The 10,205-nt window shown below is 40.5% G+C and overlaps 1 protein-coding gene across 1 annotated transcript in view; it reads right to left on the bottom strand.

Moving 5' to 3' along the window:
- PAX5 (paired box 5) overlaps window positions 1-1,409 on the bottom strand; it is a 340,144-nt gene extending 338,735 nt beyond the window's left edge. Inside the window, exon 1 of the mRNA XM_044679587.1 lies at window positions 1,095-1,409. The gene's annotated coding sequence lies outside the window, so the exon portion shown is untranslated. The remainder of the gene's footprint in view (window positions 1-1,094) is intronic.
- Window positions 1,410-10,205: the final 8,796 nt, after the last annotated feature.

Genomic DNA, 10,205 nt, shown 5'->3' with positions numbered 1-10,205 from the left:
CCTTTACTCCTCCACCCCCCCCCCCCCAGTCTTCCTCTCCGTTATTGTTGCCAAGGATGCTGCTTAGGCTGATCTCTACTGGCATATGGCTTATCCTCAATGCTCCAGCGTTGCACAGAGACCCAGATCGATAACTGATACCTCTTCTCTTCTCACTTGCTCAGAAAACCCAATTCTACTTCTGCACACAGTGAATGAGCCCACTGGTGTCTGCCAGCCACAGTTTGAGTGAAGGAGTCTGACTAACGCCTTGAAAGCGCCCCCAGGCCCTGTATGTTGACTTTCCCTTTGAAAATAGTTGATCTAGATAATCCCTTGGAGATCCAAAAGATACATCCCAAGCAAACAGTGATTAATTCAACCCAAACCTCTTGGTAAAATGAAAGCACCTGGCTATTTGAATCAACATTTGGCTATTTCTGGGAGCTACTACCCCCCCCAAAAAAAAAACCCACAAAAGACATCTCTACTATTTGTGTGAGGCTGGAATTTAGTCCTCTTCTTAACTTTTGGATTCTCGCCATGTAAGTTTGCCTAAACAAACACATTTTTAGAATGCATACATACATATATTATAGGATTTTTCACATATTTCATCTATAAAATGTGTACACACAATATAAGCACCCACACATGCACATTTTAGTAAGCAGAATCCAGATGCACTATGCTCTTTCATAGGCATAAGATAAATATACATAATATAAAAATCAAAATATCTATTTTACATGCATGCATCTAGATGCATTCTATAGGTTTTCATGCATAGACATGCCTGCATTAAATACTCACAAAAGATATGCATGCATGTTTTTAATATGAATACATCCACACACTACAGGTGTACATATTCATATATATGTATATTTCTTGTCTTTAAATATATCATACTTAAGAAATATAATATAGATACCAGCATATACTGCACGTGAACACAAATAGCCTACATATATTCATATATCTAAGTATATATTCAAAAACGAATATAAAGCTACAGATCCCTCACGATATTTAATGAATATTATGTCTGTTTAGTAAAACCTGTACCATAATTATGTATTACAACTCCCTGTAAAAAAGAAACTCAGTCCTACCTGTTCTACCGGTCCTGGAAGTCGGGTAGTTTTTCTCTAATTCCATTCTGATTTTTCAGGACTTGGTGGAATGGACAGGGAAAAAAAGTTTCCACTTTTTTTAGGGTTTTTTTTTTTTTTTTTTTTTTTTGTAAGGGGCTGCTTGCAGGTCGGAATAATTCAACTCTTCCGCTCCCCGTCGAGCTTTTGCAGCTGATCACTGAGCTGAAACTAAACGTTTTAGGTGGAAAAAAAAGCCTCCGAAGGAACCGTGAAATGATTAAGGAACTAAAGAGCTTCTCGCCATGTGAGATCATGTCCTGTTCTCTAAAACATCACAAGATGTCCCCAGACGCATCCAAAACCCAAGAAACTCTGACATCGTTTCTAGCAAGAATCAAAGTTTGTTTGCAACCAACTGCCTGAAAGTATGACTTTAGATGTTTACAGAGCACTGTTTGGGAAGCCAGAGAAAGATGACTTTACTATATTGAAAAACAAACAATCCCACCACCACCACACATCTAAAGGGCTTTTATAGGTTGGGGGTGGAGGAAGACGGTTGCAAGGGGGGAGGGAGGGAAGGATTAATAAACTTTTCAACATAACCGACTCCTACAATCAACAGAAAAGGCGAGCTGAGAGAAACATAGCGGAGCATCGTTTTCACTCAGTCTGCCGTTCTATGGAATGTTATTTCCTACTTCTTCATAGTGTGTGTGTGTGTGTAAAGTCAATGGAAGCGGAGGAGTTCGAATAGAGGGTTTTAACCTTCCTAGTCTCTATGTCTTCTTATTATCCCATGATGCCATGCACCGTTGTTTAAAACTAGTGATTTTTTTTTTTTTTTTTTAGTGCGACTCAATTGTGCCCTAATTTCTTACTTTAGCGAGACAACAGCTTTGCCAAAACGATTGTGGTTAAGTAAAAAACACATAGCTTGCTGTGGTGTGCATTTAAGAAATAATAAATTCCTTTTAAAGGAGGGGGCGTTAAAAATGTTTTAAAACGGAGCTTAGATTTATAATGTTGCCATAAATTAATTTTTAAAACAAACTTCTGAGGTAGTGTGCAGTCACTTTGTGAACAACCTTTTCTGGGCCCATGGACAAACCTAAAAGTTCCCTCTCCCCCAAAATTTTTAATGTAACTAAAATTTAAATCCCATCATGGAAAATGTTCATGGTCCCCTCTCTCTGAGTTTCCCTTCCACTTCATTCTATAAAGACTTTCTCTTCAGAATGATTTCAGGAGTAGAGAGGCTAGGTTTTTATATGAAAATAAATACTATTTCATATATTTGTGCCCCCATTCCACACCCTTATGACTAGATCTTGATTGTATTTATTTATACCTTTACATGCATATCGAGTGCACATGGATGCATATATGTATATATCATTGGTAATCTTGTGTAACAAGTATTATGAAGGACTAAGGCTTTTTTAAGAGAAAAAAATCAAATATTAATTTCAAAGTATTGTTTGAAAATGTTTTCCTTTGATCCTTTCCATTCTTTCAGTAAATCTGAATAATTTTGAAATATTCTTGCCTGCCCAAAATCGACTTGTCCATCAGGTCAGTTAAACTATCCATACCTTGCCATTACAATTGAACTTGGTAGCAAAGTAGTTTGTTAATCTAGACTTTTATTTTTCCTGAGTTCAAAATAGGTTGATGCTTCACTGAATACAGTTTGAAAAAAAGTGAAAACTCTTCTCCTCTAGAAAATTTAGAGCATAAAAAAATAAATAAAAGCTGCTGTTGATTCAGTGGTAAATGATACATTTTTGCTAAATTTTTTCTCACTTATGCAGAAGAAAGGAATATCCCAGAGCAATGAGCTAAATTGAACATATCTGTCCTCAGAGCTAAGGCATAAATGGAGACTTAAAAATAAGTAGGAAATATACTACATTTTTACTATACTCTTCAACACCAAAATTCAGTGTGCTGTGGTGGAAAGCAATGATAGCAATGTACTTGCATGAAAAGTAGTCTAAGTTCTGCAAGCATGTTAATAAAAATGATCTGGTTGTTGTTTTTTTTTTTTTCATTTCAGCCTAAATATTTTACTATGACCATTCTCCCAAACAAGGAAGCTTTTATTTCTCTCCCCACTCCCTTTTTCTGTGACACATGAAATGTACTTTAAAAAAAAAAAAAAAAAAAAAAAAAAAAGCTTGTTTTGGCAGCAAAATATGTTTTGCCAAGGAATTATTTGTGGTGTGTGAAGTTTTTTTTTTTTAATTAAATAAAGATTATGCAAATTGTGCATCTTGGAGATTAGGATCCATACCATGAAGAAACGTTTGTCTCAGTTCATTTTGATCCCAAATATAGTACAACAAGCCACCCTTTGGAGTTCTTGACCCTCTCCTGTATATAAATGTATCCATGTAAGTTGAAACTACTTCCTCCACATGGATTGTACAAATGAAGGGAAAGCCTGAAAATGTCCTCACTCTTCACAACAGTCATTTCTGGGGCAACATTCTTCAGAATTAATTAAGGTTCGAAGACTGTAACCACCAATCTCCATCGGATAAAAAATTTAGGAGAGAAGGGGTAGGGGGAAATAGTTCGTTTTAATTGCCTGTGCAACAATACTTTGACTTGTGATTTTAAGTGTTTATAAATAACTGTATCAAGTAATGTTTATGTACTTTAGTTATAATTTTCATACTTAATGGGATTTAAATAATTATTTTTAAAAAGACTTGTTTGCAATGAGTTTACTAGGCTACCTGACATATATTGCCCTAAGAATTTTTTTTTAAGTTTTATTTCTCACTTCCTTCCCTCCACTAATCCTTGTTTATTTCATTCTCTATGTATTAAAGCAAAATATAAAGATGTTCCATTGTCTTTCAGTAATCTTAGGGAGGAGTGCCCCTCCTTTTCATCCTCGATTCAATTCTACCAAAGAGTTTCTTTCCCCTAGAACGTTTTGGTATGGAAAAGAAATCCTGCAAAATGCAAACTTTCCATTTCGCCCAGGTCTCAGAGATCTCGGAAAATTCCTACTTAGCTCCGACCTGAATATAGGTGGGGAAGATGAGAGAAATCACCATCTACTTGGAGCAAAAGCTTTTTTTTTAAAAATTACATTTCAACATGTCGTTTTCAATTGTTTGTACTTTATCAGGTTGTATGATTGCTGCTCTTTGAGGAGGGGGGTGTTTTTTGTCGTTTCTCTTTTTGGTAAGGGCGCCTAATTTGGTACAATATTGCACGGTGATTAACCTTCATCTAGCTTCACCATCATCCCGGAAGTGCTTAGAAGAGGAACTCACTGCTACCGATGTCTAAAATTAGAAATATTGAATTTGTAACAAGAAAAGATAATTGATTTCCAAATAATGTGAGGAATCGTTTACTCTCGAGTGATAGAAGAGCCCCCTTCTCGCTTGATCCTTATAGCAGCATGTGTGAGCAGTGTTAAAATACCACCCAAACTAGGATTACCCTTAAAGGAATAAATCTGGGCATATATGTCTTGCTCTGTACCCGCTAACATTTGTGGACGTGTCTTTTTGCCCACAATTCCTCCCCTACGCCGGGATAGCTAGCACACAGGAATTTCAGGCTGGCCTCTATCGACCCTTTTCCCACAAAGCAAAAGTATTTATAATGGTGAAATCCCGCGTTTGGGATAAACGAACAAAATAGTGCTTTACGTTCTCTTCCCAAATTGATCTGCTCATTTCTTGCCTATTTCACTGGCTGGGGAGGGGGAAACCCACAACCATTTCACTGGTTGTTTTCACAGTTATCGCTTCTCCGTCCCTCCTAGACTACTAACTTGTTTATTGAAATTAAGTATTTGTTTGACTGGCAGAGTCAGGAAGGGGTGGAGTGGCTCACTGACAACCTTGGGGGAGGGCGGGGGTTGCAACTTGTGAAAAAGAAACAAAATTAAAGCCATAATCGAAGCGACACTGGGATTTAACAGTGTGTATTTTGCTTTTGTTTTGCTGTCATTTTCTTAGAGAATTGGAAAACATATTGAATGGCTTTTTCTTAAGTACGGAGTCCCCTAAAAATCCGATCCTTCATCTTGCCCTGAAGTTAAACTCCCCCCAAGTCCCACCCACCTTAAGTGAGAGACAAAATAAAAACACTTTCTCGTTGAGACTTGTTTCTTTTCAAAATAAATTCATTCACGTATGTATATATGTATGCATTTTATATCTCCGGTTTCTTAACTCTCAAATTGATTGGATTATTTGAGACAATTGGATTTGAAACACTTAAACGTGGACTGGTTCCAAAAAGCTACCACTGTCCCCAGCACCTATTCCCAACCTCCTATTTGGGTTAGGTTTCTTTGCTTCCCAAACCAGCGATACCCTTGACTGCTACCAGGGCCTGGCTTGGATTACTGCAGACTTTAGGAACCTCCCGTTGGAGTTAGTGCCCTTGAGTCTGAGGAAGAAAACTGTTGACATTTCAGAAAAGCTGTGGCCTCCGCCCCCGCTTCTCCCTTCCCTTGCCCTCCCACTCACATCTCCCATTAATTCCTAAAGGTGAGAAACCTCTACGCATCCTTATTTACTCGTTTAAACTGACATCTGCACACCAGTTTTGCGGTAATCTGATCGTCTGCCTTTGGACTTGAAGCCTAGCAGAATTCAACACAACTTCTTCCACTCTGGCGTAATGGCCACTGTCTTCCCGGAGAGGTGGTAAATCAACTCCCTCTCGTCCTCCCCGCTCTTCCCAATCCCTCTTCCTCCTTACACACACAGCCAGTAGCAGACACGCGCGCTTTGGGATCTGGACACTGCTTCTTGTCAATTGCCTGGAAGCCCAAAGTGGACCCGTGCGAGGGCCCAGCAGGAGGAAAAGCGGTACGAAAAGAAGTGGAGGGTCTGGGCGCGCTGGGGAGCCTGGAGGAGCCGGACGTGTGGCAAGGGTCCCCGGGGCTGCCCACCCACTCCCGCACTCCCTTCCTCCCTCTCTCCCCCCTGCCGAGGCAACGTGTGCTCTAAGGGGCACACACCAAGGCTTTGCAGACACATTGAGGCAGTAGCCAGAACAGGTGGGGGAAGACCGGAGGGGGGCCAGAGGTGGAGGCCGGGGAAGGGGACCTCCCAGTTTAAAAGCCTCAACAGAAGGGGAAGAAAAGCTCCTCGGTGAGGTTCATTCAGTTCTACAGTGCCCCCGGAACAAAAGGAAATCAAAAGCAGGAAGGGAAGGAATGCAGACAGATCTTCAGAAATGCTTCTAGCCAGACTCAGATCACTGCGGAGGAGGGTGGCCGCACTTTGAAGTTTCAGCCCGAAGAAAAAAAGGGGAACCCCCCCTCCTCCTTTTCCTCTGCTTCCCTCCTCCCACACACAGAACCCTCCCCTCTGCACCACTAGCGGAGAGGCCAGTCACGCCCCCAAAAGTGCGGGTTCCCTAGGCTGTCCTCTTGGCCTCAAGGTAACCCCGGTCTCCAGACCTGGGCTGGAGTTCTGCCGAGGACTTGGCCTTTTGAACCAGCGGAGGATTCCCTTTCCATTTCTTTTCGTTGTCTCCCAGGCACACCAGTCCCAGCCTCCACCTTGGCTGCCAGAAAGTTGAAAGCGAGGCCTGGACTGGCCGAGGTGCCATCACAGCAACATTGCTACCTTCTGGGTCAGTTTTGCTACCACTGTGACCTTGAGTATGTTTCATCACTCTTTGGGTCTCGGATTGTCCTATGTAAAATGAGAGGGTTGGGCTAAACGATCCCCAAGGTCTCTTCCAGCCCCAAAGCCTGTGATTCTGTGAACCGCTAGCCCTACAGATCCCAACACTGAGAACTGCTTTCCTTTCTGTCGAAGAAGGGAAGCTTGCAGGGTTAGCCTTCCACTCCCTTCCTTTCTCCCCTGCTCCTACTCACTGCAAACACACACGCACACACACACGCACGCACGCACAAGCGCATATTTGCTATCTAAACTCCGCGGTCCAGGCGAAAGAAGAGGCCCTGCTGGGGGCTGAGGGTGGGGCGGGGATGGAGAAACTGGGAGGAGAGGAGAGTGTTGAGGCGATAATGACCTTCCTCGCTACCTCTATCTCTCCTCCACCTCCCCGTCCCACCTTTCCTACACCCTCACGTTGCTGTCCCTGCTCCCTCCCCTTCTCCGTCCCGGAACCAGGCAGATAGATAAGAAGGTGCTTCGAGAATGCCCCTAGCACCTTCCTACATTGTCAGTCTGTGTATAAGGGCCTCGGCCTCTTCCTCTCCATTGTAGCAGGCCCTTCTAAAACTTCCCTGACCGTGGGCCCCGAAGCCATGGTCCTGATGTTTGGCCTGAGGCCTTAGATCTCTTGCTATGCCAGCTGGGCAAGAGCCAGCTGTTGGGACGTGGAGCTAACTATTCACAACAGCCTTTAGCTTCCTTGCCCCAGGCCCAGGTTTCGCCACCAAAAAAATTCTCCCTAGCCTGGTTACAGGAGAGTGCCCTAATTCGTCGGAGAGCTGCAGTAGGCCGGGAGAAAGCCAATAGCCAGGGCTCCCCTCTCCATACCTACCCATTGCCCGGAACGCAGCCTCAGAGGAGGGCGGGATGCGGAACCTAAGCCCGGGGTTAACAGGGCTTCTGTACGAAAGAGTGAGGGACAGAAATTCCCCGTCTGGCTTTGACTGCGCGGTTTATGCTGGGGCTGAGTCCCCTCCCTTGCTTCCTTCTTACCCTTCAGCTTCCCCCGGCACAGGGGCCTTGGGAAGAGCTGGTTTAGGAGGCTGATTTGGAAAGCTACTTTCGGAGAGCCGATTCAAAGGCATAGCCACTTTGCCCGAAATAATCACACGCTGCCGGGGGCCAATTTACCAGTGATTTAGCTCTGCCAATCAATCAATCAATCGGCCAATCGGAAAACCTACCCCCCGCACGTCCGTGGCTGACTCTGCTAAGCTTGGTGTGACCTCGCGCTCCAGGAAGGCGCAGTCCCTAATCAACACTTTCGAATAGAGAGGATTCCCTAGGCCGGGGAGGCACAGCACTGTATGAAAATGAACATTTTGTCATTTTTTTTTTCCAAATCACATTTGCGGGCCTCTAATAGAAACCAAAGAACTCGTATCCGTGGCAAGCCGAGAGAAAGGCAGTGACACTTGAACGCAATGTCCCAGCTAATAATACATGCCAGGGACATGCCTACATCTTTTATTCTGTGTTTTAAATGGTTGAGAGCAAAGACTTCTAAAAATCGCAGCACGTGCTTGTAACAAGCTTTGTGGAGAAATGTTAAAAAGTAAGATTAAAACACCCACAAGTACTGCATTCTGGCGATACGGGGGACAAGACCTACCTAGTTTTTCCTTATTTGCTTGGGGGCTATAACTTAAGATGTGACAGAGAATATGTTCAAGTGACCAAAAATCTGGTTTGTTTGGACTGGTTCCTTTCCATTCAATTTCAATAAGTTGTGGCTAACCTTTCCTTCTGACATACCCTTAGAGATGGAGAAAATGTTTTCATGTAAGGACAGGAAGAGATATACTGGTGTGTGTCTCTCTGGAATTTTTATAGTAATCATGTATCCCTGTGAAGTTAAATGTACTGTCCTCGAAAAGATTTTTAACATGCTTTCAGCCCTAGTTAAATTTTTGCCAAAAAAAAAAAAAAAGTGCTAACTTATGAGAAAACAGTAATTTTTTGAAAAGCTTCTAATAACCTAATCTACAAATTCTTGTTATGTTTAATTTCAGCTTAATTATTCCATATTTTATACATTAGGAAGTTATCTTGGATCTGTTTCATTTCCAGTAATATTTATAATTGACAATTTTTTTATCTTTTTGGGGTGTTATGTGTACTTTAAAATATGAACTGTCATTTGAGTTTGGTTCTACACAATGCAATGGAAGACAATTCGGTTCTATAAACTTTGGTACAGTTAAAAGGAATAAATTCCCAAGAGATTTTCGAATTCAAGTTAGTAGTCAAATAAAATAATTCATATGGTTTCATCCACAGACCAAAATGATACCATAGCCAAGTAAAATGATATACAAAAAATAGGTCATAACTTATATTTCCTGAGAACCTTTTGTTACATATTTCTATAATAACTACCATATGTAATATTCTCAATGAATATGGATCACAACAAACATAAGGTCCCTTCCAAGAAGCTTAGGATATACGTCAGCAAAATGATTAATTTTATTTAATCTTTCACCTACTCCCTAGGTCATTTCTTATTTTGTTTTGCTTTACTTTTTCCTTTGAAGACAAAGTCAGGTGGAAGAATAGGACTGTATTGGATCATGTCTAAATTTGTTTAGGTTTTTTTTTTAATGGTTCTTAAAATCAGTTAAGTAATTATTTTTAGTAGTTTGTAAATTATCACTAGCTAATTTTTTTTCAACATAATGACCACCCAAATGGGAAATGTTTTTTTATTTACCCTTATTCTAAGAATCTTTGATATGAATGATATCAGTTTAAAGACACCAGATTAAATTCTGAGTAATTACTTAAAATGCTACAAGCAGAGTTCCAAAACGAAAAAAAGACTACAAAATTGCCTTTTTGCTACATGTTTGTCCTTCTATGCTCTTCTAAAGGAACAGGGCCCTACTGATTTATGCAATTTTATAAAATAAACCCCCATCCATAAAACTATCCCCTTATAAAAACTTTAAATTAGTATTTGAAGGCCCATCTATATAGAAAAATAATGTTTAAATGGCTCTTCTTAAATGAAATTTATTTCTAATGAAAAGTGATAGCAATTTTTTCCCTTGTTCTAAATGAGAATTCACCAGCAACAAAGAAAAATACTAAAAGTAAATTCCAATAATTGGAATTGTCTTTTGAGAACTTTAGAAAAAAGTTGTATTTTTAAATGATTATTCATTAAGCAAAATGTTAGCATGACAAAAAAAAAGGATGAGGTACTTTTCTTCATGAGTCTTTTTTTTTTACATTCCCTAGAATAGAAACTGAAAAAAAAAATGTACTCAGGTATTCAAAATATTTTAAAGACTATGTGTCTGCATAATAATTAAAGCTCACCTGTACATAGGTAGAGATCTCTTACTATCTCTGCATAAGTTTTAGTAAAACTCTCTTGCGATTTAATAGCTTTGGAGCTTAAGACACATTCAAGTATGAAAATATAACTTGAAGAAATGAGGGGGAAAGATGA

The sequence above is a fragment of the Gracilinanus agilis genome, chromosome 1 (genome assembly GCF_016433145.1).
Source record: "Gracilinanus agilis isolate LMUSP501 chromosome 1, AgileGrace, whole genome shotgun sequence".
NCBI classification, from domain to species: Eukaryota; Metazoa; Chordata; class Mammalia; order Didelphimorphia; family Didelphidae; genus Gracilinanus; species Gracilinanus agilis.
The sequence above is the reverse complement of the archived record's forward strand: the minus strand, read 5'-3'. Positions and strand labels throughout refer to the sequence as shown.